The following is a 17,848-nucleotide window of genomic DNA, read 5'->3' on the forward strand; positions in this document are numbered from 1 at the left end:
TTTCGCAATGGCTGGATGATGTCACGCGCGCCCTTCAACGATAGGGCCCGGACGCGGGCATTCCGCAATAACTTCATAGTTATATATTCTCCATTAGATAGATAGTACCTCACCGTGAACGAAGAGGATGAGTATGATGATGATAGCAACAGGATTACACATATTAACATCAGGCAGCTGACAAGGCGCACCGCTGAGAGTAAATGACACAACCGTGCAAGGCTCTTCTCCCAGAAGATATGTGTACACCGCAATCCTGGAAAGGTAATCCGTGTAATCCTTCGTTCCGTGGTTGTGCTGTGCCTGCCAGTCACGGTTTTTCGCATAGCATGAAACCTCTCTCCGGAAAACGGAAGAGACGCAAAGAACAAGCCCTGAAATTCTACAAGAGAAGGCATCTGGATAATCTTTAAGTAGTACCAGACTCTCACGAATCAAGCAATCTTTCATCGAGAGCTAGCAGAAGCGACAGTACGCAAGACGTGTCTGCAGGAAAGTCCGGAAACGGACTCTGTGTTGTTGAAGGGCGAAGCATTGTGGACAATATGCACTTGTTCCACTAATCTAATTTCAAGCTCTGAGAATCCACAGTCCATTCAAGGGGGGGGGGGGGATATGTTTATTAAGAAAAAAGAAAGGAAAGGTCAGCTAGACGGAGGTCGGCTTGCTATTCCAAAAAAAATGGTAAATGGGGGAAGAAAAAGTGGAAAAGATAAAGAAGAACAGGAAAAAGAAAAGGAAAAGAAGAAAATGAAAGGAAAAGACAAAAACAAAAGAAAATGAAAAGACAAAGAAGAAAGGAAAAGAAGAAAAGGAAGTCCATTCAACTGCACACTTGCTGTCATGAAGATAACGTCAGAGAACAGAAATGGATTGCGGAGCAAAATTACGCTGCAATGCAAAATGTGCTTGCTGAAGGCCGTTACAGCTACTGAGGGCCAACCAGATAGCATGTCAGATCGTATGGACGTGAACGGAGTAGCTGTATCCAATGTGCTATCAACTGGGGCTGGGTATACTTTGGGCGGTTCTATAATGATTAGCTCCATCCAGAGCTTGTTGACCCACGCATACCACGCAGTATGCCGATCAGGGACCCTGACTACAAGAAGCAATACAACACGCAGGAGAGGTCTTCGTAGTGCAACCATTTCGTCAGACTGTGTATTCATACTGCTGTGCATGGTATATGCACTACAATCCCCTTTTCGTCACACAGCTCTGCATTGCTGTGCTTGCAGTTGACCACAATGTGGCCTTCATCATCTAATCCAAGTTATCGGACCCAGTGGCCGAAGCCTTTGCTCCGCCTGCGGTTTCATGACGAACATGAGCACATTCCGGTGGTGCGTGGACTGTGTCACACAGAAGGACACTGTACCCTAGCTGACTTATCATTATCACAGCAAGCTTGATTCATGTATGTTTGTGTGTCCGTGGTGCTCCTGGTGTCCATTGGGTACTGTTTATTGTGGAAGCTTATCTCTTGTATTTACCTTTTAGACTGCCATCAGAACCCTTGTGCGAACAAACTCAGTTCAGCCACAGGTGTCACACTCCGATTCTCATAATCAGCTGTTCGTTTTTTATCTACTCATATTTGAGCTCTTCTTAGTCGGTATGCCGCTTAACTGAAATATGCGCATCCTGCACAACGCTGTAGTTGGTCAGCTTATTGTCCAATCCCATTTGTGTGCGGCAGCCGCATCCTGTTATAGACAACACTCAAACGTTACGTTATCTTGAACTGTCCTTGTGGATTAGGACGTGCTGTATGAGGGATGCGTGAGTTTCAGTGAAACAACACAGCGTTCACATGCCTGCTTAGTTTTCTTTTCATGGGGGTAAAATACTGCAGGGGACAGTAACGCCAATGTGCCACAGGTGACAGTTCTACAATTTCGATGTTCTGCATTCTGTGTACTAAAACATCTGGCAGCGAACAGTTTGGCTGACAGTTAAGACATTGGTGTAGAACGTGGCCTAGAACTTGGTATAAAACTTCGCGTACGCCAGATCGCCCTTCTTCAGGTGAGGGAACGGAGGGAATTGTTGCAAGCACGATGGCCGATAGTCAGTGTCCGCGTCTCATTGGTCACAATTTGTGCACTGAGCTCGCATTAGAAATTCCAGTGCACAACTGTTGATACATGCCACCTCGTTACAAAAGCATCTGGCTATCAAGTCATCCGGTTGTTACAGCCTACCCTTGATTCCCACCAATGGCGACCAGCAACTTACCCGACGCCCCCGCACGCTGTACAATCCACCACAAGCACTGTACTGCTGGCACAGTGCTCGTGAAAATAACTGCCGCCGCTGTCATATGCAGCTTCATTCCCTTCTTTTTAGACTTTGTGTACAAATATGAGTGTCGAACTTGTGGCGTCGGCGTAAATGAGTCGACAACAGCCCTGTCAGCTACACTGAGACACCCATCACTGTTCAGGTGATCAGATGCCGTCAAAACTGAGAATGAACGCCATGTAAGACCGCACTGCCGACTACACAACCTGGCTCGTCTTTACCGATCACACTGAATCAAAAGTACAGCATTATATGTGCCAGTGTCGAAGCACCGTGATATCGCAGAACAGTCCACAATAATTTTACAGGACAGTGCACTGATAATCTGGGGCTGACTATGGTGCAGTAATTTTGCTGTTCACGAAATGATCCCGACGATTCCGAATACACAGAAGCACATGTGAGCTTGCCATGAATTTCACTGGTGCACCCGGAAGTCATACCACTCCATTGCTTTCTCAATAGGCCAGCAACTGTTTTTCAAATTAATGTAGAAGTTCTGCGCAATCAGCTACTGTTCTTTCTTCTTCTTCTTCTCTTTTCCTTGTTTCTCCGCGGTACCACAACGACAACATGTAACACGCGGACGCTATTCTCAAGGTAAGGCAAGCTAGAGGTCGAAGGTAAAAGAACAAAGCAAGAGGAAAAGAGTGCTTTGTAATCCTTTCCGCTGATTTGATGGATCAGTCGCGTGATGTAATATCAGTCTGCTGCCGTAGTACCAGGAGCCTCCGCAGTGAACGCTAGGTAATCAATTAGATCGTCCTGTGCTCCATTTATTGAGCGGAATTGACGAAATGCGGAGGGTGTTGCACCTCCTTAAAAGAAATTGGTTGTAACCGCTCAGGTGGCGTGCATATTCAAGCAACTCAGTCTGTCGTCGTTACATAATCACCATACCTGCAGTCTGTCATCATTACCAACACACATTTTTGACCACTTCCCCACAAAATCTGCGATGAACGGCAGTAGCTAAGTAACGCAAGTGTATAGTATCACTGAAGCTGCTCCAACAGTTTCCTTGTAGTACTACTGCATGCATTATCGATGCCATGTTTTGGTGGCTCACATAATGGGTTCGTACGTGAAATGGAGCATCATGTATTCTGTTACGGAGCTTGTGCTCCATAAAACAACACGTGGTATTCCAGTGTACAAATATTTCTGCGTGCTGGTGTACTCAGGTATGTTGCATTAGCTGTTGCATTGATACTAAGGCTTGTATGGAACAAGAAGGACAGCACACAGATAAAGAAGTAAGCAAAATGATCTGCATAGGCTCAGCTGGGTTTTTCTTGCAGTGCTGTCTCCACGTAAAAAATGTGGGGTGGCCCTGAAAAGGGCCTTTTTGTAGTCGTGGTTGTGGTGGTGAGTCTCTGGGTGGAAATCCATAGGGCTCGGCAGTACCCAGTACTTCACTTATAGAACCTACGTGAAAGAGATTCAATGAGATACACTGAATGCACTGAATTTTCATTTTTTCTTTGTTTCACCTTACCTGGATTTGTCCGGTTCCACAGCTTCTGCAAGTTTTGGTTTCTCGTCGTACCTCGATGCGTGAGCTGGATGCACTTCAACATTCAGAGCTTGCTTGGCCAGCTTGAATGTTGGGTATCTCTGGATGGGCGCCAAGACTCTTTCGGTCAGCACCCGCGCATAGTCTACACAGGAACAATAAAGGGTTTATGCGTTACGAGGCATACTGTAGCTCTTTATAGATATGGTGGAAGGAAGATTAATTTTCTTATCATCTTGCTTTAGTAAGCTGACAAGAAAATTGCGTATGTGTCGCTCAAATTCAATTAGGCATGCCTTACAACTCTATAGTAAAGCTGTTTAGTTGCAAAGTATTGTAGCAAATGTATGTAATGAAGGGCTCCACCTTGGCTCACAGTAAATAATACAAATGCAATCTACACAAAGCATCATGCACAATATTACCAGCTCGTGCTGCTTAGGAAACTTGTAAAGTTTATCATATGTAGCGGCTTCGATCACGGGGACAGTGACCCAAGACTTCTTGATTTTAGATGCCTTGAGTCTGTAGGCCTCAGAGCCGCCTGTCACGCACTGTGCACGGTCTGCATTTTCATTGTGATGGAAAACAGCTATAAAATGTTCTGCAAAAAGAGAACATGCAATGTAACCAAAACCAATAGCATGCTAAACAAAGGCGCACAAAACCCAAGCACATATTACATTGCGCGCATTCACTCATCTTAGTAGCATACAGACTTCGTTATGAAGTGTATCAGAACACTGTGGAAGGCCTCCAGCCCGAATGTCTGTTCTTTGTAGGAGAGCTTCGGGATATCCTTGAGAAGGGCTGGCCCCATGAGAATGTCATGCAGTTTGAAGTAGGTCTTGCTGCCTGTAGTTGTGTAAGATGAAACTGTTTATGTTTAAAAATTATTTTTCTGGCCTTTGGTTGTCTCACCCTGATGTAGCCACTGCCGAGGTGGTGATACGGGGCCATGATAACACACTGGATACAGCGAGTTGTCGTGTTCATGAACATCCACGATGTGATTCACCATGGACATCCCCTTAGCCCAGCACAGCTCCCCACCATCTCCACTTGTCTTAGGACACCAATGAGCATGCCACACGATGCTCTCAATCCACAGTTGCACTGCTTGATGCTTTGTTGTGCGACCGAGAGCCAGGAGCTTCTTTTTGATGCCTATTGTGAGGATGGACTTAAGTGCTACACATAATCGTTTTATTTCCTCACCTACCTTTAACAACGTGCCAAACATCAAATCGATGTTTTATATGAGGGCACAAATCCCTCATCATTCCCTTGATGCCAATGTGCCTGTCGGTGACAAGTGTGTCCACCACCATGTCATAGGCTTCTTTCTAGGTATGGCAGGCACCTCTGTAGACCTTCTTTCTCCATGGCGTTACTGCTAGTCACTTCAGTTTCCTGTTTTATAAGTATGTTTTTATAGTACATCTACATGTCTAAGAAAGTGCACTTGGCTAGGACGTGCTTTTCTGGATAACTTGCCTTGACTAGCTAAGTGGACGATCTTGGTGGAGGTTGCTTCCATCTCTGTGTACTTCCCGTACAGAGCAGTGTGACCTGCCGAGTCACATCTGGCATGGTCTCAATTGCTCCATCAGTTTCCTTTGTTTCGCCTGATACACCTACATGTACAAACTGAAGTGTAAGATTGCAACTGATAAGTGTAAGATTGCAACTGATAAGTGTAAGACCGCAACTGTTATGTGCATGTTGTGCTTGCTTTTTGAAGGCACTCGTAGATTATGATGACTGGATGATACAACTTTGTTACATGGGTGTTCGTTACATCGAGGTTTAACCGTAGTCTGTTTTTGCTTTGTCCCTTATTTGATTTTAACCTGATCAGCCCTACTGAGATGCACTGGGGGCAGAAAATACTTGTAAAAAGCATGTAAGAACATACTTCTATGACAGCAGGAAATAAGTAGTACTTCTGCGTCCTGAAGTACTGAGACCTTGACAATGTCCGGACGTTCATGAAGTGGAGCATCCGCAGTGACTGCTCGATGTTTGCGCCAGAGAAGAGGATGCCAGCACATAATAGGATGTTTCCCATCTGTGATGATCATGCAGCCACTTTGGATCATCTTGCGTGGAATGGCCCAGTTCCATTTTGAAAGCTCATTGCAGCGATAACGTTTCATTAACATAACATTACATTTCATTTGCGCACTTGAATACATCACTGTACATATATACGGGGTGTGTGCTCTAGAGTCATATGCTTGTGCGTGATGCGATAACTATTTGACGGACAAACTTCTGCTGCCAATCAATAACATTACATGTAGATTTCTTTGGCATACATTATCTACTGTGTCGCAGTGGAATTCTGTCTGTCAAGTAGCTATCGTGCCAAGAGAGAAAATGTGACTGCACGGAAATATACAGCGGTGTGATGTACTGACATGGCGACGTGTTGTCACTGTCAGTCTCAGCAAGCAAACGAGCTATAAGTGCCACGAAGAGTGCACAATTGTACATATGCCACGTCAGATGTAATACTCTTAAAATAGCTGTTTAATTCCATGTGAGCCAATACAACTCAAGGAGTAACCACACCGAGCTTGGTAGCCCTGAGGAAAGTGTCTTAATTTACTGAAGTGTGTCACAGATCCTGTGTATGTAATGCCTCTGAGGACCTCATACTGAGTAAGCCACATGCCTACTCACGTTTGGCTAGTCCGGTAAGATTGCACAGATCTGTGTCTGGGGGTTGTCTGCTCTTCCCTGTAAAATGGCACATGACACAGTTAAGCAGTATAGCCAAATAAAAGTGGGACAGTGGTTCCAATGGGGAAAGGTGTTAACTCTGTGAAATGGCCTAAGTTACCACGGTAGCATCTATCATAGGGAAAACATGTAAGTAAAAATCACATTTCTAATATGCCAAATGTTTGATTCAGCTGTGTGGAGGTGTATACAGCTACGCTCTCCATCCATTAGTGTCGCTCTGATCACTAGTATCAGAAAGGTGAAAGGTGACGTCTCTTGGGTCATGCGAGCTGCACATTAGAAAGTAACCACGGGTAAAAGGTAGTAATGGGAGAAAAGCTGTGGTAACTGCAGTGGTCGCGGTCGAGACGCTAGCCCCGGTGAACTTTTGCGGTGCGCTCGCACCTTCTGTGGTGCAATCGTACCGTTCCTTCTTCGGGGGTAGCAACCCAACCTCCCAACCTGCCTTTGTTATTTAACCAACAACAACAACAACTACATTTTTTCGACCTTTTTTCTAAGAGTGTAGAGCTAGCGTATACGGAAGGGAGGTGGTCTGCAAAGCGGTTGCTAACAAATGTAGCGTCAGAATTAGTGAGCGCACTTCGATTGCTATTGCTTTCACATCATCTGGCACTGCTGTTGCTGCATATGCGTCTACCTTCTGCCTTGGCACTGTCGTATCCACCGGAGCTTCCCTGGCGAATGTTTCGCCAGTCCCTGAATCTGAAGGAACGTCAGTAAGCTGGCATTCCTCGTTCCCACTTGCTTGGACAGCGATCCCACTGGCGTTGAGGCACGAGGTACCGCAATGTCGTCCGCTAGATTCCTGTGGTAGAGCCCTCTCCGATGCTGTGCCCTCCTGTATTATCAGCAACGGAGCGCGCAGGAAAATCAGGCGTCCACCTCGGAGAAACAGGAGTCTGAACCAATGCAGGGTTCCTTGACAAGTCATGCTGTAGTCCACGGGCAGCGGGTAGTGAGTCAGAATTAGTGCAAGAGGCATCGGGTTACAGAGATAATCGTACTGGTCTCGTCCTGATACCGATGATAGCCCCAAAAGCGTTGTGAATTTTTACGAAGTTGGTCTTCGACAGAAGTAATGTGGATCTTGCGATCAATATCGTAAGACCTTCCGAAGAGAGTGCGGTAAGTGGCAAAACGAGTCCAAGTCCGTTCGCAAGCTAAACTTTTTATAACGCCCGTGGTAGTATTTTTCCTGCTCAAGTACCACCGCGTTTGCGGGAAAAACCACATGGGATGTTTATGACGCTGAGCAGTGCAAAATGGAACAAATTTTGTAATACTTCAATACACGGTGTCAGTCAAAATGTTAGCAGTTACATTACGATCATGAGCAGAGTAAACGGCCGAAAAGTCACAAATAGAAAGGTGACGTCACAAGCCGACAGAGTCACCACGACGGAGTGCGACCCTGTTAGAAGAATAATTGCTAGGTCGGCGGGTGGGATGCACTGAAAATATTGACATACAAGGCCGTTGCAACATCGAGGACGCTGTAGGTAACAGTGAAACGTCTTCCTGAATAGATTTCTGATGACGCACTTGTTCCTGCTCTCTCTCCGTGTGGTACAGTGAGGGCATCCTGCTTTCCATTATACAGGGACAACCCAAGCATCCGAAATGGTGTCCATTTGGTAAAATTCGATATGAGGAGGCCTGTGCACAATTTTATTGTGGTTGGAAGCGATCGGACGATGATTTAATGCAAGGGTACCAAGAAAGTATGCGACAGGTGCGGCAGGGTACCACGCTGCAAACGTTGTGCCGTAGTCGGCTATGCCTCGAAGAGGTATAGCGCTCCATGTCTTCGCTGCGGTCATAATCAAGCAATGGTCGATTTCACCATGCGGCGCTCATACTCCTCTGCTGCCCGTAGCCTACAGCATGACTTGTCAAGGAACCCTGCATTGGTTCATACTATTGTTTTTCCAAGGCGGGCGTCCGATTTTTCTTCGCCGCTGCTGATGATACACGAGGCCACAGCCTCGGAGAGGGCCCTACCCAAAGGAATCTAGTGGATGACATTGTGGTACCTCGTGCCTCAATGTCTAGCAGTGTCTAGCAGTGGCAGTGCCTAGCATGTGGCAACGAGAAATGGCAGCTTATGGACGTGCGTCAGGTCCAGGGACTGGGGTTTCAGAAACGTTCGCCAGGGAAGCTCCGGTGGATACGACAGTGTCCAGGGAGAAGGTAGCAGCATATGCTGCAACAGCAGTTGCAGATGATGTGAAAGTAGTAACAATCGAAGTGCGCTCAAAGACAGACGGCAAGTCCGTTCTGCTAGAGGATGTTGTCGCTCCCAAGCTTACCCCTGCGTGCCGAAACGACGAGCAGTTGATTCTCAGCCCTTGCTCCACTGGCTCGTCCACATTCGTCTATTCGCTACATCACTTGGACTCTGAAATTCGAGCGGCGAATACCATAATCATTTCTTCTCGTCTGGTGATGGTGGTGGTGGTGGCATAGGAAAAAGTCGAAATGCAACCGCAAGGAAGCTAGCACGGTTCCTTCCCCGGCTGTTCACAATGTGATGTTTGACGAAGACTCATGCAGCTGAAGATATTTGATTCCCTTCTTCATTGGCTTATGGTTCTCCAAGTTATGACACTTAACGTTCAAGTCCTTAGATCAGCAGGCAAACAGGTTGCAGTTCGTGCGTAGCATGGGTTGTGATTTAGTCTTTTTCCAAGAAACTCACTTTAGGAGGTACGCATATGTGATTGGCTTCTCTTAGCCATGTAATGTTCGCGCGTTCTTCAGCTTCTGCACTGTTCAGTATGGCGGTGCCGTCGTAGTTATTCGCGCTTTCACTGTTTACAAACAGCAGGCACAAACAGAAGTTGTCTAGGGTTGCTCGCGTCAGCGGCTAAATGTGGCGCCAAGGCGTGTCACGCATTTCAGTTAAACCCCAGGGATGTGCAGCAGTTAACTATTTGTAGTTAGACTACCACTTAAACAACTGCATGCTAGTTAACAAGTAGTTAGAAACTACTTGCAAAAATGGTAGTGAAACTTGTTTTTTCTAATCAACGACAGTAGTTGGGGTCGAGCGGGCTACAACGCTGATTGTATTTTATTTATTTTTTCATCTTGCCCATCACATGCATCCACAAAATATCAGCACTGTGCATCTGAGGACAGGCAGCATTGCCATTCAGGGAGAGAATTGCATAACGCAGTGCGATGCTCAACGCAGGTGCACAGAGACGTATGCTTTGCTGGCATAAGAGCGCGAAGCGTACGGGTTGAGAAGGGTTATGGACGAGGAGTCAAGGTGCTCCAGCGTGCTGCAACAGGACCGTCAGCATGTCGGAGTATTTTTCAAACAGGTTGAGTTTGACTGGTTATAGACGCGGGATGGAGACATTTCTTGTCAAGCTTGCGTACAAAAATGCTACGGCATATAGGAGCAGAAAGTACGTCTTCTGTGTTAATCAGGGTACATAAGGATCGATACACACGGCACATTCAAAAAGCTTATGCCCCCCCCCCCCCCCCCGTCGTCAGATTGGAGGCCGTGACTGTATCAATGCATGACAATCACGACATCAGTATTGCATGGAGGGGCGCGTGCTGTGCTATGGGGGGGGGGAATATATATTTATTGAAAGGAAAAGGCTATGCTGCTGTGCTGTGCTATGATTGTCTGAAGCGTGGGTGCTCATTGTCATCTCGCTGCCCATGCACACACGCGCCATCTCTACGCCAAAGCCATCATTGAAATAACGACGTGCACAACACATCAGAGTAGTTACAAATATAGTCCACAACTATATCCTAGTAGTTGCAAAGTAGATTTAACTAGTGCGGCTGTGATGTATTTACACTAGTAGTTAAACTACAATTTGACGCAGTAGTTAGCAGTTATAGTTAAACTACTAAAAAGTAGTTACAGCACATCTCTGTTCACACTGCTCACAAACAGCAGGCACAATGGGGAGTTATCCAGGGTTCCCCCGCGTCAGCGACTACATGTGGCACCACCCCTTGGCACTCATTTCAGTTAACCGGTGAAATCGTGAGTACTCAACAGGGCCCAGCTGTCTGAGTTTTTCAAGACATGATGCTGATGGACGCGCGTTGCACCTTGACTGAGTCGCTCGGCATTGTGGGTCCCGAAACTCACGGTCACAATCATCTGATGAGGCGTGAGTTCAGCCGCGACTATGAACTCAAGTGAAGGTTGATTTGGCGTTCCGGAGAACTCAATCTTGCCGCATATAAGTGCACTCAACGAATACCATCACACTTGTAAACAGAGTAGGTGTGATGCTATCTTATGAGTGCGCCGATACGCGACATGATCAAGTTCACCCATCCAAGAAGCACACAATACTGAACCCATATTGGCTGAGCATTGGCGATATGGATCCAATATGGGACCCGTTTTATCACGAATTCCCCCATATTGGCTCAAATTTGGCAATATGGGCCCCATATTGCCAAGTTTCAACCAATATGGAGGAAATGCTAGCAATATGGGCCCCATATTGCCCGTGTACACCAGATATTGACTGAAAATGCTGAAATTGTATGTACCCGTGTTGGTATACTTTTACCGAATGCCCAAGCAGCACGGCAGGATTGGACGTTGAAGTGTGTGAAATGCCCAACTCAAAACGTCGTTACATCGAACAACTTCCCGCAGATCATACACATTGTTCCAGTCTATATACAGGGTGTCCCAGCTAACTGGAAACATGCTCCTTAAAGGGCTAGTAGCCTACAGAAGGCTGCTTTGGTGAAGGCCACCATTCCATTGCATATACTTTAAAATGTAGGCCTCCGAGAAATTTCTTTAAAAATTGGCGTCGTTGTCCGGAAATTAAATTTTAAGCATTATCACCCCGCACTTCCAACGACAAAATCATCCGGCAACAACAGCTCCATGCGATGTGCGAGAGAATCCTCTCGGATTGGTCGTGTGAAATCATCGTCTGCATACCCGTGCAGACAGCTTTTATGGCTTACATGTTCGTGTACTTCTGACCTGTTCGGCTCTAAAAAGTTTGAACCACGTTTCTCCGTTGCTGCAAGTGGAATTGCGTTACAATGCCCTGCGGCAATCGCTGCAGTGCGCCCAGCTGCAGCAATACTTCGGCGAGAAACCGGGACGTTGCCTTTTACCATCCTCGCGACGACGAGACGAAACGAAAGTGGGAAGTCGCAATGGCGTGTCATTAATCCCAAGGGTCCAAAGTAAAAACGTTGTTTCGTGTGTGTTCGGTTCGGACCACTTTTGCGACGAAGCGTACCTGGTCAGTGATGTCCTGAGAGAGAGATTCGGTGTACCGCAGAAAAGAAAAAGACAAAGTGAGCGCTGTGCCGACCATCTTTCCCGGATTGACCGAGGTAAGAATGCTGTGCTTATGCATCTTTATCATTCCGCGCATCTTATGTTACTAACGTACAGCAAACACAACCTTCAATTAGTAGTTGCCCGATTATGATAAGGCGAACGGTGCTTGCGTTCTCCGACTTTCAGGTAGCGCTTCCGAACACCTCCGTTTCTGATGTCATATTGGCAGGTACGGACATTCTGCTGTTAGCTGCAGTCGTTTCTTTGACGTTTGTATCCCTATGTGTTGATAGATCCTGAGATGATGGAGGAAGCATATGTAGAGAGCACCGCTTCAGTTCCGGGTGTGCAAACAAAGGGCGTTTCAGGAGGTAAGGAAACATAAACACGCCGGGCTTAAACATCTTGGAGTGAACCCATGTTGCATGTATTGCTGTCTTTTCCTGTGTAGACTCAGTCGTATCACTGGCAGAGGTGGGCGTTTGTCCTCACTAGCCTCGCCCTCACCTCAATTTTCTGGAAGAAAAATTTTCCTCATCTCACCTCACCTCAAAATTTTTCTTACAATTTTTCCTCGCCTCACCTCACCTTAATTTTTTCTTGAACATTTTTCCTTACCTCACCTCACCTCAAACTTTTCTTTTAATTTTTCCTCACCTCACCTCAATTTTTTCTTGAAAAATTTTCCTCACCTCACCTCACCTCAATTTTTTAAAGCTATTTGTGTATTCGATGTGAAGATTGTGTATTCGATGCGCGTTGACTTTGAGTGACTACCAATGTAAATGCATATACCTCAAGCGTGAGTGCATACAGGGCGCGGCACGAAACGTGTCATTTGACCATTATAAGAAAACGGCTTAACGGAAAAATATGGGGTAAACAACTTTCTTCTGGACATTTAGCTTCTCACCAAACACAAATAGTTTCATCAAGCATAATGTAAAAACCCCGAGACTAGGGAACACGAAGGGACAGACACAACACGAGGTCTCAATTTTCTCTCAGTTTCATCAATTTGCCATTGAAATACATTTTCGAAATTGAACTCATTAAATTGCTTAGTGAATGTAACGTTCTTTTCTTTTCCTTCTTCCTGGAGGATTTGGCCTAGTCAATCACAGAAAACGCTTCGTGGAACGATTGTGATACCAAGATTTTCCTCACCTCACCTCACCTCACCTCAAAAATTTTTAAAAAGATTTTCCTCACCTCACCTCACCTCAAAAAAATATGAACGTTTTCCTCACCTCACCTCACCTCAAACATCACCAGAAAAATTGGCCCTCACCTCACCTCACCTCAAATATTGTGAGGTGAGGGTGAGGAAACCCTCACCCTCGCACGCCCTCGTGAGGGTGCCCACCTCCGATCACTGGACGGTCTGGGTTTAGACCCCTTGTGCCCTACCAAGCTGTGAGCCGGGGCGGGTTTCTCTACACACTTGTGCCATACCAGCAACGATGTGAAAGGCCAAAACAAGTGCACACGGCAGCACAAACTGCAGTCCCCAAGTGCACAATTGGTACCCTTGATTTATTCTGTCACACCCATTGATATTTGCTTGTGGTTCTTGTGAGTTGGGATAAGATAATATTGCTTTCCTAACAGGAAATCAGACGTTCCTACCCAATTCTAACGCCTCAACTCAGACAGGCCTGACACTTCCCCCTTCAAGCACACTTTCGCTGACCTCGGACAAACTCATCGCCCAAGTGGTTAGTGGCAAGGATGTGACGACAACAGGAGTGGTGGCAATCGATACGGAAGCGTCACTTCATGACACAACTGTGGCATCAAGTAGCGGTTTCTTGAACGCCAGGTGCTCTACTTTCCTTCCTCCACAACTTGACATAACCCAGGAGTCTCAACGATATCTATGCAGATATGCAACAAAGCAGTCACATGCATCTGTCTATAACAGGCATAACGTAGCTCTTTTTACTTGTCGTTCATATTTGATGCTTTCAGTTTTCAGACCTCGCGATGCTGTACGCATAGTAAGTGCTATTGCTACTATAACTGTGCCACAATTACTATATTTCTACCGTGCAGTTGCTACCACATCCGGAATGCTAACGTGCGGGTAGTAACGGCTACCGTTACTACCGGCAAAGGCACAACACGTGGCAAGCAGGGTTTTTTTTTTTTCTTGCGTGCTCCCTTTCCCTGGTAGATCAGATGAAATCTATTGTGAATTGGCCACCAGTCTGTTGTTCTGTGCTGCATGGGAGCCCTCTCTGTCCTTTACGTTGAGTTCACTGACACGAAAAGCAAAATAAAAGTCTTAAGTGAGAAACATGTGACCAGGAGTGAGCTGACATTTCAGAAGGCTTTAATACGAAAATTATTCCATGCTTAGTAATGACAAAACAAACAACTAGAACAAGCTGTGCAAGATACTGACAAATAGTAAGCGCATGTACAGATACACCCAGATATTTTAGAACGAAGCGCAAATGCAAATGTCAAAACAAAATGAATAAGTGTCCCATACTCATCTGTGAGATCTCAATCCACTGGATAGTTGGCCCAAGAAAACCATCTCACCACAAGCTACTTTCTTTTGCAATGCCATAGCCTCTAGCATTCAAGGCCAGGGGGCAACCCCAGAGTTGTGCATACTATTTTAAGAATGTAAATTAGTTACCTTTCAATAAATAAAAACCTGTTGACCAAATGACTGGCCAGGGTTCACGTCACGTTAGTTGTCGGACAAAGAATTTATTCAGTGTGAGCGCGACTTCGCAAACTGGACACACTGTGGGTCGCTCGTCACATAACTATGAGCGTTAAGCTCTTTGGTATTGTACAGAGTGACTCGACAAGTAATTTCTCTGCAGTAAATAATTACAAGAAAAGCAGTTTCTTACACAGGGTGGCTACTAACCTGGAAAATAGGGAACTGTAACACAAGGGGGCAAGTCATGGGAGGATATCCAAATGCCCCTGAAAGTCACAGACACAGTGTCTGATGCACTTTGCATTAGTACTTCTTGCTGACAAGCTGAATGTTAACTTCAAAATGGATCACAACCAAGGCCAAAAAACAGTTGAAGCAGTAAAAGGAAGCTAACGTGGGCTTTGTCTGCCTTTAGTAAAGTTACTTTTCAGGGTGGCCTTGTACGTAAAACAGCATTACAGTGCGCTGTGATGGTCAGTAACCTTTGTTGAAATTGTCACACAAAACTTGCAAAGGTCAGGGAATTTAAACAGTAAAGTTTAGTAGGCACCCTGTTAAAATAATGTATTTACTTGTAATTACCTCATAGCTGTAGGTGGCACATCAATTAGTCATCAGCAATCATCATACCAGACTTCGGCACAATAGTAGATTCGAGGTAAATGTCGAGATTGTCTCGAGAGGCGATTTCTGTTAACAAAACAAACTTCTGGCATGCAGTTCTGGACACGGTGTAACACCAACGGTGGCGGTTAAAATACATGGTTTCTAGTTTGTCCACCACTACAAACAGAGAGCCACAGTAAACCAGTAGCATTGATATTTTTCCAAAGCATGGAACATCACCCTTGCTTAAGAAAACAGCATCTTGTGTTCGGTATTTCGAGTGGTAAAAATTCGCTGATGCAACAGCCCATACTGAGACACCATCTGCAAACCTGTCTTTTGCACAGGCAGGCAAGTCCGCCACATTCAGAGGTTGGGCGGCTGTAGTTTCAAGCACACCGTCCAGGTCGAAGTTTGCAAGCTCGAAGCTCTGACGGAGCCGATGTCTGCTTGCAACTGACTTGCAAATGTTTCGGAAATTTTTGTTCTTGGGTGCCATGTACTTGAGGTACTGGTGCTTCCCTTCATGCCGCATGCACCAATCTTGCTTTAGCGGTCCCAGCTCATTGATCATTCCCGGGTAATGGGCCAAAAAGTAGAGTTTCCGGATCATTTTAGCTGGGTATCTCTCAGTAAATGCAGTCAAGAAAAATGTGATGCTGTCCTGAAGGTATGCTATGTGGTCACGGGGAAGTTCATCTGCAAAAACAACGTCTCGCAGCTTGAGATAGATCTCCCAATCTTGATTGGCCTTGGGATAAGGAAAGATAAGATAATGGAAAACAAGTAGAACAAGCACCACCTCTGGGATGCCGTTCCCTTACATGATGCGTGGCCCTGAATGAATGCCCTTGTTAGCGGTTCGGGTTTATTCTTTCTGTCATAGAAGCCATAGTTGAAGGCGGCCAACCTGTCCAAGTCCGAGTAAGTCAACACCCAGTGAGTGATTAAACCGTTCAGCACTTGCTAAAGTACATGTGGAACGACACCCTCAAGGACGTCGTGCATGAGGTCCGGAGGAAGCTGTAGAGTAACGTCGAAGTATGTAATGTCAAGGAGTGGTGACCTTGCCTTCACGCCATAAATTCTACTTTGTTGTGATCCCCTTCCAAAACGTTATGGAGGTGATGTCGGTGTAAGTTTTCTGTCCGCACCTCAGTGTCAATCCCACAAAGGCTGGTTTCCAGATCCTCAGAAGCTGTTACACAAGGGCGACATGGACGTCCTTTGCTGAAATTGCAGCTGAAACCTCTCAGCTTATTCATGGACAGATTGTCACCACAAAAAGCAAGAAGGACTGCTGTAACTTTGACGTGGGTGCTGCAGTGATTAACAGTGAATCCAACCTCACTTAGTAGATTGATGTCCTTCAAAAGTGGCTCCATGACTGCCGGCAAACCACGCTTTTGCACAGCTGTGTATTCCGCTATTATTGCCACGTGAATGGAGCTCAGTTATGACCGGTATCGTGCATGTATGTTCACAACACTGAAGTAATCAAGAAAAAGTTTGTAGAACCCAAGCTTAGAGCCGTGCGGATTAGCTCTCTCCAGTTCGTCACTGTAGAGCGCTAAAAACAGTGTAACCTGTGACTCTTCTTTTACCAGGTCTCCTGTCCTTCGGTCAAAAAGTGAGCCATCCTGGAAGTCGCAGAGAGGCGATAGGTTTATAGAGGACGGTGGTATTCCTCTACATGAGTCCCGACCGACGGTGATGGTATGCCACGGAGAGGCGATGACGGTGGCCTATCTCCATGGCCGCACCGGTGGAACTGAGACAGGTGCTCCAGGCGCGTGGCCACCTTCGTCGTTGTCCACGGCCCGCTACAGGTTCTTTTCACTTTTGTAGTCCTCCAAATGACCACGGAAACTGTCGGAGAGGAGCAGATTTTGCAGCACTTTTCGGACAGACACGTACTGGAACGTATGTGAACTGTACAAAATATGCTGTTGTGGCTGAACATAAGAAAGGTTCTCTTTTGCGAACTTCTGCCTTTGATGTTTATTCACTGTGCAGGTGAACATGTCATCGACAAAATCACATTTGAGCAGAGAGTCGATTTTACTGGTTCCCTCACTGGTGCGTTTGCAAAGCGACAATATTTGTGCAGCAAAACTCTTAAGTGTGTCACGAATTGTCATTTTGAAGTCTTCAAAACAAGTTATGTGGTCGTATGTGGTACCTTGTGGACCTCTGATACACGGAAGGACAACAAACTGAGCTGTTTCTGACTGTGCGTGACGAAATGATGTGAAAGTAGTAACAATCGAAGTGCGCTCAAAGACAGACGGCAAGTCCGTTCTGCTAGAGGATGTTGTCGCTCCCAAGCTTACCCCTGCGTGCCGAAACGACGAGCAGTTGATTCTCAGCCCTTGCTCCACTGGCTCGTCCACATTCGTCTATTCGCTACATCACTTGGACTCTGAAATTCGAGCGGCGAATACCATAATCATTTCTTCTCGTCTGGTGATGGTGGTGGTGGTGGCGTAGGAAAAAGTCGAAATGCAACCGCAAGGAAGCTAGCACGGTTTCTTCCCCGGCTGTTCACAATGTGATGTTTGACGAAGACTCGTGCAGCTGAAGATATTTGATTCCCTTCTTCATTGGCTTATGGTTCTCCAAGTTATGACACTTAACGTTCAAGTCCTTAGATCAGCAGGCAAACAGGTTGCAGTTCGTGCGT

At 46.0% G+C, this 17,848-nt stretch overlaps 1 long non-coding RNA gene across 1 annotated transcript; it reads left to right on the top strand.

Annotated features, from left to right (window-relative positions):
* The first annotated feature begins 11,899 nt into the window (after positions 1-11,899).
* On the top strand, positions 11,900-14,111 carry LOC135368652 (uncharacterized). The gene is made up of 4 exons (XR_010414840.1): positions 11,900-11,929; positions 12,063-12,105; positions 12,170-12,247; positions 13,488-14,111. It is a non-coding gene; the product is annotated as an uncharacterized LOC135368652 (long non-coding RNA).
* The last annotated feature ends 3,737 nt before the right edge of the window (positions 14,112-17,848 follow it).

Source organism: Ornithodoros turicata, chromosome 1 (assembly GCF_037126465.1).
Source record: "Ornithodoros turicata isolate Travis chromosome 1, ASM3712646v1, whole genome shotgun sequence".
NCBI classification, from domain to species: Eukaryota; Metazoa; Arthropoda; class Arachnida; order Ixodida; family Argasidae; genus Ornithodoros; species Ornithodoros turicata.